Source organism: Hyperolius riggenbachi, chromosome 2 (assembly GCF_040937935.1).
Source record: "Hyperolius riggenbachi isolate aHypRig1 chromosome 2, aHypRig1.pri, whole genome shotgun sequence".
Lineage (NCBI taxonomy): Eukaryota > Metazoa > Chordata > Amphibia > Anura > Hyperoliidae > Hyperolius > Hyperolius riggenbachi.
This window is the reverse complement of record NC_090647.1, coordinates 148,140,933-148,156,811: the sequence shown is the minus strand read 5'-3', so window position 1 is coordinate 148,156,811 and position 15,879 is coordinate 148,140,933. Positions and strand designations below refer to the sequence as shown.

At 44.2% G+C, this 15,879-nt stretch overlaps 1 protein-coding gene across 2 annotated transcripts in view; it reads left to right on the top strand.

The window, feature by feature from the left end:
• The window catches only part of SPATS2 (spermatogenesis associated serine rich 2), a 197,928-nt gene that overhangs the window by 85,659 nt on the left and 96,390 nt on the right, over positions 1-15,879 (top strand). The window contains exon 1 of one of the 2 annotated variants that reach the window (XM_068267666.1): positions 15,372-15,469. The exons of the other annotated variant lie outside the window; for it this stretch is intronic. The gene's annotated coding sequence lies outside the window, so the exon portion shown is untranslated. Of the gene's footprint in view, positions 1-15,371; positions 15,470-15,879 lie in introns of those variants that run through there. 2 annotated transcript variants of the gene reach the window in all.

Sequence of the window (15,879 nt, the reverse complement as noted above, 5' to 3'; positions counted from 1 at the left end):
GAGTGAAACATTGGATTGTTCTACAATAGAATCTCAGTTAATCAGCCTCAGGAGACTTTCTAGATGGTAGATAAATGTAGCTTATGGTTGTTTGAGGACTACTTTTAAAAATAGACCTGATGAATACTGCACTATACCCCAAATGATGCTCATATAATAAACTCTGTATTATTGTTGAAATACAGCAATTAAAGTAATTCTGTAACTTCCAGTAACTTTTGAAGTAGGGTTGGAGAGTTTACTTGGTAGATGGATCAATATCATCAGGATCTGATGTAGCTGGGACAGATTCAGAAACCATTCGATTTTATTCATCATTTTTCCAACTTAACCAATATACTCCGTTTTAGTTCAGGGTCCCTTTAAACCTGTTTTAGCTCCTATTTGGATTCATTTATTGTATTTTTATGGAGTTGAACCAAACACTAGCCCAATTAGTTCTAGAAATGGAACATTACTGCTCATGTGAAAAGGCTAACATACAATTGTCACACACCAGTACAATAAGAGGTAAAAGGTTACTATGGTATTTGAAACCAAAGTGCAAAATTGTGCTACTACTCCCAAAATGGCTAGTGCAATGCACATAACCTAACTGATCCATGGAGTCCCTGGGGATGGTCCCTAAATGAAATTTCTCCCAGTAGTTACACATACATAAATGCATATATAATACCCTCATACATTCAACATGTATCATTCAACAGTGTTATTGCAGTCAGCTCACAGATGAACTTAATGTGTTTTTTCCTCTCCTAGGGGTATATAGGCCACCACTCCCCAGCCACATATGTGGGTATTGCTGAGTCACAGATCATCTGTAACTACACACCAGTGGAAATGTGTTCTGAGATTATCCATGTAGCAAATTCCAGTCAGCCTACCACAGCACAGTCGTAGTTGGTTAGTCAGACTGCCTTTTGTAGATAAGTACCAGTTAACCAGTAAGCCTTACAACAGACAGCAATGAAAATGTTTTTTGTTAGTATGCTGGTGTATATCTGTACTGTAGCTATACAGCAATGGACTCTTGTGTCAATAAGCCACTCCCTACAATTTCCTTGCATAAAATTACACTAGGGAACCCAAACACTGTGCTTCTTTCCCCCATAAAACCACCTTCTCAAGGACAGTAGTAGTGAGTGATGCCTGAGCTACAAAGCAGGGAGCTGTTTATTTAGTATTACCTCTCTGCAAATAGAATGCTGATAATGACCACTGCTAACATCGATGCATGAAGTAGGGCCCTAAGTGAACCCTCTGAAGCAATGATCCACTTGCAGTCGCAACCTCCCTTTCCTGTGTCAGTGGTGCGCAAGACTGTGCGTGCCACTTTGGTTATGAGGAGAAAACCTTCAAGTGTACTGTCCCATTGTCTTGATTTTTATCCTCAACCATGTCTGGGGTTCATGTTCTAGAAGTACTTTATGCAGTTCAATGCTGTGTCTTCCCATCACAGGTAGAGCATGTGCCAGTGCACTAGTTATAGTTTACACAGCATTTATCCATCTGTTAGTTTTTATTCTTCATCATTCAGCACCATATGCCAGTTTTGGAGAACACAGCAGAGCACTGTTTGATGGCTTTACATTCTGAGCTGTCGGCTAAGCCTGCAGAACTTGAATTGTGCACGAAAGTGTTCTCTATTGAATTGTCATTTTAACAGAAATATGAAAGTAGTGTTAGGCGCAGCTTTGTGAGAAGCAGATAACCAGCGTTCCTCTTTATCTTCAGCTTTTACTTGGATGAAGTCCAAGAGCTAGACAGCGAATAGGGAGGAAATTGAAATGCGATTGAAACAAACGTTTTAGAGGTTTCTCTAGAAGATATGTTTTTATGTATTGAAGACTCACACTGAATAAATATAAATACAAAGGCTAATGGCCCCCAGATTTGTGAAACAAATGGTTAACAAACAAGTGCGCTTTGGTTCTCTGAGTTGAATAAGAGGCTTCAGGTTTCTTCATAAATGTGCATCTATCTAGGGATTTCAAGTGTGATTGGGCACAATTGTGTGGGCACAAATCTCTCTTGCATAATCCTTGTAGCTTCCTTTACAGTTCTAGATTTGGGTTTCACTGAAAATATATTGGGAACAATGAGCCCTCTGACATTAAACTGGAGAATAAATGGAAGCACAATGCAATTACCGGCAGGGGGAGAGAGCTCAAGCTTGAGATCACACTGATTAGGGTAAATATTTGGTCTGTTGCGAGTATCCTGTTTCTTGTGATTTAAAGCCTCTCTTATGAGCAACTTTTCCTTGTTTGTCAGTGCTGTTTGACCTAAATTGCTATACGCTGTGCACATAGGTGTGCGTACGTATTTTAATGCACATGGCTACTTTTTCAATATCCACTTTGTAATTATGATCATTATAAGCAACCATTGTAATTATGTGTGACGCTGGCATGATGATGCAAATTCTTAGTCCCCCACCCCATGGTATTTGTTGTTGTTTTTTTTTATTGTAATGTTAAAGGTAATCTGAAGTGAAAATAAACTTATGTTGTTGTGATTTGTATGGGTAGTACAGCTAAAATAGAACATTAGTAGCAAAGATATGAGTCTCATATTGTTTCCAGTACAGGAAGAGGTAAGGAACTTCAGTTGTTATCTATGCAAAAGAGCTTCTCTGAGCTTCTCCGACCAAGCCTGGTCAGCTAGGGAGCTGTTTTCTGAAGCACTTATCGCAACCTGTCTTTCACTGTTTCTCGTTGTTTTACTGCAGGAAACTTCAAATGGTCATTAGCACTGCTCTGTTACATCATTTAAAATACAGTATGCAGTTTGTAAAGCAACTGAAAATAAAAAGGACTTTTTTTTTTTTTTGCCATTAATGTTCTATGAATTATTAGTACTACACGTATGACTCATTATATCATAAGTATTTTCTTTTCTTTTTTCTTTTTTTGCTTCTGTGTCACTTTGAAGGGTAAATTCCTAATTTGAGATGCTGTAAATATGAAACAGCATTTTTTTAACCTGTGTTGAGAGCAGATGGTAGTTGTGAAGTGTGTAGAGCTAGATCACTGATGTGTGAGAGCCTTGATGTTCTGAGGAGCTGAAGTAAAGCATGTAAGTTACAGGGAGAAAATTAGAATTTTTAAAAGGTAAAGCGTGAATGCTCTTAGGGGACTAACCAGACTGTTCATATACAGAATGCACTTTTTGGTTTTCTTGCCAACGGGCCTGTTAGCAGGTTGTCTGCAGAGGACACCCTTTCACCAAATGCAGTGTTTTTAGTATGCGTGGCAGCAGAGACTTCTGTGAGGAAAAACGCTGTCTCTTCAAAGGAAGTCATACAGGTTGAGCAGGTGTGAAGTTTAATAGCTGGACCATTAGCTCAAAAAGCAGATGCTGACTGGCTAGTTATTTACAGTAATGTCTTGACAGATTACTTGTCTGAAACATGCTGAAAAGACCCTAAAATCCGGAAATCATCATACCGCCAGAGGTTAAACCCTGCATCAAAGGCAGCCTTAATCAATGTAAGATCCAGAGGAGGATTTTCACCTTCCTCTGGATCAGCCCGCCAGGCCTCCTATTGCGGCCCACGCCTCTCCCCGAGATGCAGGCATGGCATGCGCTATGGGCGCCATGCCTGCTCCCTCTTGTCTGGCCTCTCCTGTGTCCCCGCTGCCTCACAGCTCAGCTCAGACCTCACAGATCGCGGCGACAGGAGGCAAACAGAGCGCGCGCATAACACCCGCACGGAGCACGTCACATGCGGAAGTAAAATCAATCACTTCCGCATGTGACGTTCTGCCGCGCGGGTGTTATGCGCGCGCTCTTTCTGCCTCCTGTCGCCGCGATCTGTGAGGTCTGAGCTGAGCTGTGAGGCAGCGGGAAGTCGGGGACACAGGAGCAATGGACGCTGACTGGGGGGGCACCTGTCACTTACTGGGGGGGCACCTGTCACTTACTGGGGGGCACCTGTCACTATCTAACTGGGGGGGGCACCTGTCACTCTAACTGGGGGGGGGGGCGCACCTGTCACTCTAACTGGGGGGAACCTGTCACTCTAACTGGGGGGCACCTGTCACTCTAACTGGGGGGGGGCACCTGTCACTCTAACTGGGGGGGCACCTGTCACTCTAACTGGGGGGGCACCTGTCACTCTAACTGGGGGGGGCACCTGTCACTCTAACTGGGGGGGGCACCTGTCACTCTAACTGGGGGGGCACCTGTCACTCTAACTGGGGGGGCACCTGTCACTATAACTGGGGGGGCACCTGTCACTCTAACTGGGGGGAACCTGTCACTCTAACTGGGGGGAACCTGTCACTCTAACTGGGGGGGCACCTGTCACTAAATAACTGGGGGGGCACCTGTCACTATCTGACTGGGGGGACACCTGTCACTATCTGACTGGGGGGACACCTGTCACTAACTGGGGGGACACACCTGTCACTATCTAACTGGGGGGACGCCTGTTACGACCTCATCCGGCCACACCACAGCTTCACCGCCAGCCCGGCCACAGCAGCACCGCAAGGCCTTTCAGCCCACACATCATCACCAATCTGTCCGAAAACACTATTGCCAGGCACAGCAGCCAGTAGAGGAGAATACAGAAGCCAGGTAAGAGGTGTCTACCATATTAAGGGGGCATTCTGCCTATTTATGTGAAATGCTCTCTATTTATGTGCCTCATGACTGCTTAATTTGTTTTGTTGGGGGCATCACGATTGCTGAATTTGCCTTGTTGGGGGCCTCATGATTTTTTGGGGGCCTCATGATTGCTGAATTTGTCTTGTTGGGGGCCTCATGATTGCTGAATTTGTCTTGTTGGGGGCCTCATGATTGCTGAATTTGTCTTGTTGGGGGTCACATGATTGCGAACTGCGAGACTATGGAAAAGCTGAATTATCATCATGAGACAATAGCATTAAACCTTTTTTAGCTTTTTAAAACGGAAAATAAAACTGGGAGGTTCTAAAAAAAAAAAAATACATTTTTCAGGAGTAGGATGGATGAAATTGTTTATCTTCAGAGTTTATTTTCAACTTGGATTTTCCATAATGTTCATGTATGAGTTAAAACGTTTGTATGTAGTTTAAATTGCTGTTGCCACTTTGCGATAGATAAGTGACTTTTGGGTTGCAGTTTGGGCACTCGGCCTCCAAAAGGTTCGCCACCACTGTCCTAATCGAATGTCCCACATTGCTAAGTTCATGTAAATTTGTCTCCACCCGTGGCCACACCCACATTCTGGTCCATGGCCACACCCATTTTTCGGCGCGGCGCGCTACGCGCGCTGCTCTAGCTCAACGGAACCCTTGTTAACTTCACCACAGTCTGGAATTGCATGTTGTGGGGATCTGCTGCCAATTGCATTGCATTTTGTGGAGAGTGCTGCCAATCTAATTGTCCTTTAATTGCATTTTTTTTCCTGGGGGGGTGCGGCTCTAGCAAGAACCTTCGGCCCTCCACCATGGGGTCTGAAAAAAAAATGGCCCTCCATGCCCATGAAGTTGGACAGCACTGCTCTGGATCAACTGGTATATGTAAGGGTGCAGGCCAGTGTTGGTGTTAACCATTTCAGCCTTCAGTATTAACCTGGAGCCTTCAGTATAAGCTGGACCAGAGCAATTTTCACATTCCCTTTTATTCCCCAACAGCTTTATCACTACTCATCACAACTAAATGATCTATATCTTTTTTTCCGTCACCAATTAGGCTTTTTGGGGGGTGATATTTTTTTTCTAGTAAGTACCTTACTTTGTATGAATTTTAAAGGGAAAAATAAGGGGAAAAAATGCATTATTTCTCAATTTTCTTTCGTTAGTTTTAAAATAAACAGTACTACTATAGATAAAACCCACCAATGTAATTTGTCTGTTTGTCCTGGTTATCACAACATTTAAGTTATGTCCCTAGTACAATGTATGGCGACAATATTTTGTTTTTAAATAAAGGTGTATTTTTTCCATTTCGTGTTTTCGGTTTTCACATTGTACTCTATCAGTAATTACAACATCTTATTTGCAAATATAACAGTGATACACCCTCATGACATAGATATTTGAGATGCTGAGTCTCTAAGGTAACTATTTAGGTATTCTCTTTTAAATTCTGTTACTTTTGGGTTTTTTTGAAAATGTTTTATTTTGGTGCAGAGTATATGAAAATAACAATTTTATTGCTTTTGATTCAGTTTGCCACAAAACAAAAATTACACGACATATGCTCTAGCCCTCAAATACTCCAAATTCTATTCTCTCACTTGTCACGGTTAAAATGATACCCTATATACATAATCAGATGGCTTTTTGGGCACACAGCACACTGTTAATCACAAGTCGCACCACTGGATTTTTTTGTACAGAAAGTAATAGTCATTGTTTCTTAGCAAAGCCCCTGGAGTCTCAGAACATTCGATACAGGTCACAAATTTCACCATTCTGAAAAATAGAGACCCGGGTCTACCCAGATATGAATACTGTGTAACATTTGGACCATTTTGCTGAAATTGCACCATAACTTTGAATAGGCTACTTTTTTACATTTTTTTTTTCACTCCACCACTAGAAAAAATTCATATGACAGAGGCCTCAGCCCTCAAACACCCCAACTTCTATTCTCTCTCTTTTCACGGTTAAAATGATACCCTATACATAATCAGATGGCTTTTTGGGAACACAGCACAACCATAAGTCAACAGCAAGGTCTATAAACGCAAATTGGTACTCACCATTGTAGAAGCTGTGGAAACATGGAAGCCTGAAGAGGGTTGTAAGCCAGGCCAGGGGTCAGAGGGTTCTCGGCAGCCATGCCAGGGTTTCAGAGGTTGTTCATCAGCAATGCCAGAGGTCAGAGGATGTTCGGCAGAAATACGAAAGGTCAGAGGGTGGTCTTTAGCCATTCCAGAGGGTCGTTGTCTGACATGCCAGGGTTCAGAGTCCGGAAGGTCATCAAAGGGCAAAAAAAAAAAAAAATGTACAGTGGGGGGGAAAAGGGGGGGGGGAGGGTCTCCAATAATGGACTGTGTGATATGCCCCAAAACAACAAGGTTTGAGGCAAAGTCCTGGTTTGGAGGGACACTGTGGGCAGTGGTACCGTGTGTCTCTTTGGATTCGGTGTTTCCTGCACACCTTGCACCGTTTCTGTGGGTACTTTTTGCATGCCGTTTCAGGGAGTGGCTCGGGAAAATGTTTTTCTTGGATTTGAATGATATCCTCAGAAGCATGTGGGTCTCTGGCAGGATGGCCGGATTCTAAGACCAGGGAATCTATAGCGTCCTCTTGGAATTCCAGATATGTGCCCCTATTGCCTGCTTTGTTATAGATGATAAATGCATTGTGTAGGGCCACCTGCATTCGGTACACAACAAGTTTTTTTTTGTACCACACCTTCCTTTTGCGATTTACACTGTAATAGGAAAGCTTTTGGTTGGCCAGGTCGACTGCCCCCATATATTTAGTGTATTCTGCGATGGCAACAGGCTTCACCACCACCTCTCTTCGAGAGCTTACAGTTTTTGTTGCCTCTGTGTGAATGGTGGTTAACACTCGGACGTCCCTTTTATCCCTGAATTTGAGTGCAAGGAGCTCATCACTGCAGTAGCTGCACAACTCCCCCTTTTTCAGTGTCTTGTTCACAACTTCCTGTGGCAGGCCTTTTCGATTTGCTCGCACTGTACAGCAGGCTGGGGTCTCTGCAGCAAACAAATTTAAAAAGGGGGATGCTGGAATAAAAATTGTCGACATAAAAATGGTACCCCTGGTGCAACAATGGGTTGAGCAAGTTGATGACTATCCAATCAGTTGTAGTCAGGTGGGGGAGGGGGGGCATCCGACAGGCTGGAGGAGGCTATGTTTGCCTTCATAAACGCGAAATAAAAAAGTATAGCCAGTCCCACTCTCCCATAAGTTGTACAATTTCATGCCATATCTGGCTCTTTTGCTGGGAATATATTGTTTTATCCAGAGCCTCCCATGGAAGGGGACTAGGGACTCGTCAACTGCTATGTTGGTCTGGAATATACACCTCTTGGAATCTGGTGTTCAGGTGATTTATTAGGGGCCTAATTTTAAATAAACTGTCGTGGGCTGGGTCCTCACGTGACACATGTTCTGCATTGTTGGCAAAATGCATACACCTTAGCAGCATTTCATAGCGCATTCTGGTCATTGCAGATTAATATAAAGGTGCAATTTGGATGGGCCTTTTTGACCGGTAATGGCGTAGCTGTGGTTTTTTTGTGATTCCCATGCTGAATGTGAGGCCCAAAACTTTTTTGAATTTCGGTGACATTTATGGGTTTCTACTTTCTAGCAATAAATGAAGTGGGGCTGGCTGTTGTGACTTGCTAGGCATACTGATTGGTTTGTTCACAGATGTACTCAATCAGTGAATCGGACAGGAACATTTGAAAAACAAGTGGCTTAAAATTTTCTGTGTCAACTTGTATGCCACTTCTGCCTGTAAAAGCGGGTAGGTTAGGGGCCTCCATATTTGAAGGTGACCACTGTGGGTGACCAACAGCATATGGCACTTTGTGTCTTTGTGGCACCCTTGCTGACGTCTGCTGCCTTCGCCTGCTAACCCTCTGACCTCTCTGACTGCTGGTTCCAGCAGGTTCAGGTGTTGGGTCTTCCAGTTCTGAACTGCTGTCGCTGCTTAGGATAGTGTCCCTAGCCTGTGCTCCTTCTCTGCTGAGCTGGTGGTGGTACAGCAGCATGTTCTGAACTTGAGTCCTCATCGCTCTGTCAGGGGCTCAGAATCAGAAATTGGAAGCCATTCCGTATCAGAGTCCGTATCCAACTCCTCTTCCTCACTACTGTTCTGCAGAATGGCGCATGCCTCTTCTGCACAATAAAATCTTTTTGCCATCTTTGCAGTATAGTTCAATATAGCACAGGCAGGTGAATAAATAAAACAGGTTTTTTTTGGGGGGGGGGGAGAGAGGAGTAAGGCTGGGGGAGTATATGCGTATATAATATACGCAAGTGGCCACCTTAAAAAAAACAAACAAACAAAAAAAAAAACCCTGATCAATAGGTGAAAAAAAAGCCCTTATCAATGGGGGGAAAAGTCCTGATCAAGGAAAAAAGCTGTAGGAGAGGGGTGGGCTTTGTAATGGGAGGCAGAGGGTTAATGGGGGAGTGACAGTAAGGCTAAGGGGAGTATATGCATATATAATATACGCTAGTGGCCGCCAAAGAAATAAAAACCCTGATCAATAGGGAAAAAAGCCCTGATCGATGAAAAACGCTGGCGGAGAGGGGTGGGCTTGGTAATGGGAGACAGAGGGTTAATGGGGTAGAGGTCTATTTAATGGGGAAAAAAAATCCACGGAGATCTACAGTGCTCACAGGCCTGCTAGTGCTTCTGTCACCTCAGATGAGCAGAATTGCTTATCTGAGGTGAAGTAGTAACAGTAAAGTAACTGTTACATTATTTACAAATATTCTATGAATGACTATTGCCATTGGCCTATAGCAATAGTCAATCAGGCTCTGTGATTGGTTGAAGGAACACTAGTTCCTTCTCCTCAATCACTGGGCAGTCAGGGGGGCATTGTGCACGTGGGGGGAAGGGGCGCGCACATGGAGTACTTTATTTACTTTATTTTTGACTGACAGTCATTCAAGCAATCTGGACACTCTGGGGTCTAGGGACATCAGTTCCCAGTCCCCAATCACCGGGCAGACAGCGGCGGGCAGCGTGCACGTGCGTGATCGCTCGCGGTGGCTCAATCGCGGCAGGATATCCACGTTATAGCCATTCATTCATTTAAATGAATGACTATATGCAATCGGGCATTGTAATTAGGTTTGGGAACGTGAGTTCCCATTACCTAATTAGTGGGTGAACTGGCAGTGTGGGTGGCGCGTGCACGAGCGTGCGCAGCAGCAGGGGAAAGAGAGATACGTATATCTACGCCCCTGAGGCTTAGATGAAGTTTTTTTAGGCACGTAGATATACTGTATCGAAACCATTGGTTAAGAAAGTACGGTACTTTTTGTTAAACTCAATGAACAAATCACTTTTTCAACCCAGCTATCTAAAGGCGGCCAAACATATTGATGTTTCCATTCAGTTCCCATTAGAATTTGCCCGAAGCCTATTGCCCCAACATGTCCAATCAAATTTGGATCAATTTTGACCTATGGAATGAAACTAAGGGACAAGAAGGAAAATGTGCATGGATTGGGGAGGGGCAGGAGTGGTGGTCTTTTAACGGGTTACCGTATATTGCACTGTATCGAACAGCACAGCCATGCGGTTTGATTCGCTTTCGATATGTTACCAGGAAATCTATTGCAATTCAATATGCAGTGTGTGGTAGGAATGACTCACTCTATCTCTCTCTCTCTCTGATCAGATGTCCATAGGGGAGGTACTAATCATTTAACCACATATCTGAATATGGCTCTGGTGCCATCCTAACTGGTGTGGAAGTAACACAGTGGATGTTGCAGTCTTACAAATCTATGAATCAAATGTTTTTGGTCATCTGTCTGCTGCTGATTACGCCTTAAATTCAGATGTTTTAGCTTTCTGTAGGGCAGCAGCAGTTTCTTTAACCAGATTTTTAGCACCATACTATGTAACTATATACTGCTGTTCCATTTGCAGAATAGAGCTTTGAACTATTGAGCTTATGCTGTCAGTTTTTGCTCAGATAAGTTTTATCTCCAGTACGGCTCTCTAGCTAGCCTATTGCTTGATCTGTTTTTCAGCCGCTTGCTAGGCTTGATTAATTGCATAGCCTTTCAATACTTTTTCATGTCAGTTGGAGGGTCGAGGTGACCCATCTGTTATGCAACAGTCATTTTTGGTGGATTGCTAAACTAAGCCACTATTGCTGCTATTGAGCTTTTAGTTTGTACAGAAGGGACAGGTCACACTGACACAGTCTATACATACAATACCTCAGTCACTCTTATTACCTGCACAACCAAGGGCATTTTCTATTTGGACTAAGTAGCAAATCTTTGTGAGCTTGCACATATTTTATGTTCATGTGCTTATACTGGTAATTTTCTGACTAAAATGAATGTATCTATTTTATTTAAGAATGTGATTTTTTTTTTTTTCACTTGAAGCGGTTATTCGTGTTCATACTGAAAACATCAGAATCCTTTCTGGGGATATGGACTTTGTACATATTGTTACAATGTAGTGAACTTTCAAAACGAATAGTGTCCCTGCTTCAATGGTCCCTGCTTCAATGGTCCCTGCTTTATGATGCCATGCTTTTATAATGCCATGCTTTACAGTGTTCTCCCCAGAATTTTTTTCCAGCTGGGTGGCATTAAAAAGTAGCTGGGTGGGGGCGATATGAAAAAATGCAGGGCCAGCGCTTCTGTGCGCAACTCTGCTTACAGTATAGGAGGAGGTGAGCCTATAACAGCCGGGTGCTCACCAAAACTAGCCGGGTGGAGCACCCGGCTAAAAGAGCCTGGGGAGAACACTGCTTTATAATGCCCTGCTTTATAATGCCCTGCTTTATAATGCCCTGCTTTATAATGCCCTGCTTTATAATGCCCTGCTTTATAATGCCCTGCTGTATAATGCCCTGCTTTAAAATGCCCTGCTTTAAAATGCCCTGCTTTAAAATGCCCTGCTTCAAAATGCCCTGCTTCAAAATGCCCTGCTTCAAAATGCCCTGCTTCAATGGTCCCTGCTTCTTAATTCCCTGCTTAAATGGTCCCTGCTTCTTAATGCCCTGCTTCATAATCCTCCTGAGGGAGTCTGGAATTATATTTCAGGTAATTGTTAGCTTCCTGGAACAAAACTGGACCACAGATGATGCAGACCGATGACATGTGACACCTCCATATTCATATATGCTCTAAAGCCCCATACACACTAGAGGATTTCTGCTGCCCGGCAGGGATTAGTACTCGATCCCTTAGGTCAGAGTTCCCCAACCCTGTCCTCAAGGCCCACCAACAGTACACGTTTTGCAGAAAACCACAAGCATGCACAAGTGGGGTAACTAGTGTCTCAGCAGAGCTGATTAACTACCTGTGGATTGCCACAAAACATGAACTGTTGGTGGGACTTGAGGACAGGGTTGGCGAACACTGCCTTAGGTGATAGATTAGTGCCGACACTGTACATACGCGCCCTTAGGCCTCCAGGCTAGCTATTGCTGGGGAGGGGGACGGAGGGAGAACGAGTGGCACACAACGTAGTGTGTTCCAGAGGGGAGAACGATGCAATTGGGCCTCACGGAAAGCTAAAGATCCGGCATGCCGACATTGGGCGGCTGCTGTACACATGCTGGACTAACTTAGTTCAAACCAGCATGTGTATGTAGCTTTTCTATTGACTTGAATGAATGCCGAGATGTGGCCCCTCTGCACTTGTGCAGACCGGAAAAACTGACAAAACTTTACAGGAGCATGACAGCAGAACAGGGCTTGTATAAAGGTGGTCACACACCATTTAATTTTCATGCAATATGACTACAATTTTTATACAATCTTGCCAACATCCATGTAGTATAACAGCACTTGGTGATTGATTGTACAGCCAGATTGCATGAAAATTATACGGTGTTGGGCCACTTTTAAGGTGCCCTTAAGCACAATCTACACGGAGGGACATTGTAGCGATCCGGCGGCTCGCCTCTTCCGCGTGCCCGCCGCGTCCCCGCTCGCCGCATTCAATTCCCCGCTCGTCCCTGCCGGCGCCGCTTATCTCCCGCACGATTCCCTGCCATTGTCCCCTCGCGGGGATCGAGCAGGGAATCGGCGGTACGGAGATCCGTCCTGTCGGATCTTATCAATCGAGCAGCATCGCGGCCGCATCTACTCGTGTAGATGCGGCTTAAGACCTATAGATTAGGGGCAGATTTGACAGAGACAAATTTATCTCTAGTCGAATTTGATTAGAGATAAATTTGTCTCTCGTCAATTCTGCCCATACACTACGGCCGATTCCTGTCTGATTTCAGCATGAAATCTTCAGGGAATTGCCTGAGTCCACCGTGTCCGCCCCACCGCTACCCCCAATATATAAATGTGCCCCCCTGTGCGTGCAGTTATGTTACCTGTCCTGTTTCAGCCTCCGCGCAGTGTCCTGTAACCTCCTGTTTTCCGTATGCGCTACTGGCGCATAGCATCTGTTGGCAGCGCATAGCGTCTGACGTCAGACGCTAGGTGCCAGTAGCGTGTACGGATAGCTGCCCGGAGGTTATGGGACACCGCACGGAGGCAGCAACAGGACAAGTAACGTATAAATGCACACAGGGGTCACATTTATACATTGCGGCAGGGGTTTCGTCCTCTCTTTGCGCGCTCGGAAATCGCTGCCGTACCGCCGCACACCTGACCAAGCAACTTCGGCCAGACATCTTGCAGCATGTGCAATAGACAAAGCGACCAATTTCTGTCCTGAAATTGGTCGCTTTGTCGGTCGGGCATGTACTTGGCGGCAACGATTTTCATCCAATTCGATAATTGAATTGGATGGTCGATTGGCCGCCAAGTCACCTAATGTATGGGCACCTTAAGTCCGCATTTTCAACTGTTTCAGCAATTTAGCTGGTACTTATCCGTTAGCCGGGCGGATCCGGCAGGTGGCGCTGTTGCTAATTCCAATGATAATTACTTCACGTAACAAAACTGTGAATGTAAACGCCGCGGGTAGCACTAATTGCATTCCTAGTTAAGATAATGTGTATTAAAAAAGTGATTTAATTAAATGAGAAATAAGCCGGCGGCAATGTAACAGATCAAGCCGCCGGCTTCGTGTCTCGCTCTTCTCCCCCCCCTTGCCCTCTCTCGTATAGAGCCCTGGGGGGGGGGACATGTGTCCCCCCCAGAGTCGTTCGTCGCGGCAGGGAATCCTGCCTGTTTTATTGCAACGGGCTGCCAGTGTTGTATAGAAGAGAGGGCAGGGGGGGGGGGGGGAGCGACCATATCAGTGACCATATCCAGTTCCAGTAAAAAACAGCCTTTAATAAAACCTATATGACAAGATCATCGTGCAGCATGTCAGTTCCAGAATAACTTACAAGATCCCAATGGGGGTAGATTAGCATGTCACAGCGGCAAGTCCCCTCCGGTTCAGATGCGCTATATCTCTCTCAGCCATTTGCGGCGTCCCGCACTATCGGCTCCCGCGCCTCCGGAGTTCCGCGTCTCCAACCACGTGACCTGCGTCTGGCGTACTGGCTCTGCCCTACGCGTTTCATCACCAAGACTCATCAGGGGCAGTGTGTTTTTTTTATTCTGGAACGGACATGCTGCGCGATGATCTTGTCATATATGTTTTATTAAAGGCTGTTTTTTACTGGAACTGGATATGGTCACTGATGTCCTGAGTGATACATATATACTGATGTGAGATTGCCACCTGTGTTTTACGGTGGTTTTCTTCTGGCGAGCCTTTTAACTTCTAGGGTAGTGGGGATCACGCGTGAGCACTTTTATCACCTGCACTGTGGAGTATGATATACCTGTTGGTCATACAGTATTACGCTATGTGGAGTTGTTTCATACAGGTTTTATGGATCAGCGCGCAGTGGAGTGCATAGCACCAGAAGGAATTATACTCTCAACAGGAGGAACCACAGCGCACTTGTTGGACTTGATGTGACCAAGTTGGTCTATTTGTATACTAATTTGTGTATTTTAGATACACTTTTTTCTTCATTAGGAGGGTGGATAATAGTTGGGCAGCGCAGCATTTTTTAGATCAAATACATTTGATACTATTTTAAGCTTGAGAATAAGCTGCGTTTTTTGTGGGGTTTTTTTTTAGCACTTATTTGTTTATTATTTGGTTTTGTTTTAAATTTGCAGCACTTGATTATATTACATGAAGTAGAACTTTCTTGGTTTGCTGCTTCGCTGGCTGCAGCCACCCAACAGCAGAAAAAATAAAGTCCACACTGGATTTGCAGGCCTTATGTTCTCAGCTGTTCTCAAACCTTACTAAATCAACCCATGTGTATCAGTAAGTTGACTTTAAAGCGGACCTGAACTCAAAACTTTCCTCTCTGTTTTAAAGATATGCAACAGCACAATGACCTTTAAAGAATTTTTTTTTTTTTTACAGCTGATACAAATCCTGCAATACATCTGCACTGTCTACTTCCTGCTTTCATGGAAGCAGACATATTGTTATGCTATGCTTTCAGATAAACTTATCTGCTGTGGCAGTCAGGTGACAATGTAGAGAGATCAAATTACAACTTGTGATTAGACACAAATGAGGAGGAATTGGACAGGCTAAACTTTCTAAGTGCATACAGGGTGAATTTCTCTGTTTCCCTTCTGTCCTGTGCGAGTGTTCAGGTCCCCTTTAAAGGCCCCTTTACACAGGCGGCTGAACTGCACGCTCAGTGAGCAGTTACCAGGCAGCAGCAAGCAGTTGTGAGAGTTCAGCAGTCTTTTCACTGCCTATCAACTGCTCTTGGGAAAGGGTCCTAAATGACTTTCAGAAGCGTTTCTTTACATTGCCTGCTGTTGAGTTGATGGCATGCTATTCTCATGAGTCACTGGCAAGTATCTTAATATATATAATTTCACTAGTGCGCAATTCAGAATGGGCTACAAATTCAGTGGGGCAAACTTCTCAAGTTTTCTGTCTGGGACAAGTTTTGCTTATGCTTGTGATTTTGTGCTATAGGCTTTACCTACAATGAGGTTTTTTCCTGTGTATCAACAAATGAGGATATTTCCTTGACTTCGCAGAAATTCTTCAAATGTTTTCTATGCAGTGTGTGCATCATATACCTAATGTATATTATTTAGCAACTTTAGAATCTTGAAGAACCAGGTTTGTTGAGTGTTTTGCATACTAAAAATAGGATTTCATGAATATTGAAATTTCTGCATAGGGCGTTTGCTTGAGTCATCTCACAGTTTTCAAAGTACAGTATCTGTGTATCCTGGAAACGTATGTTGAAAT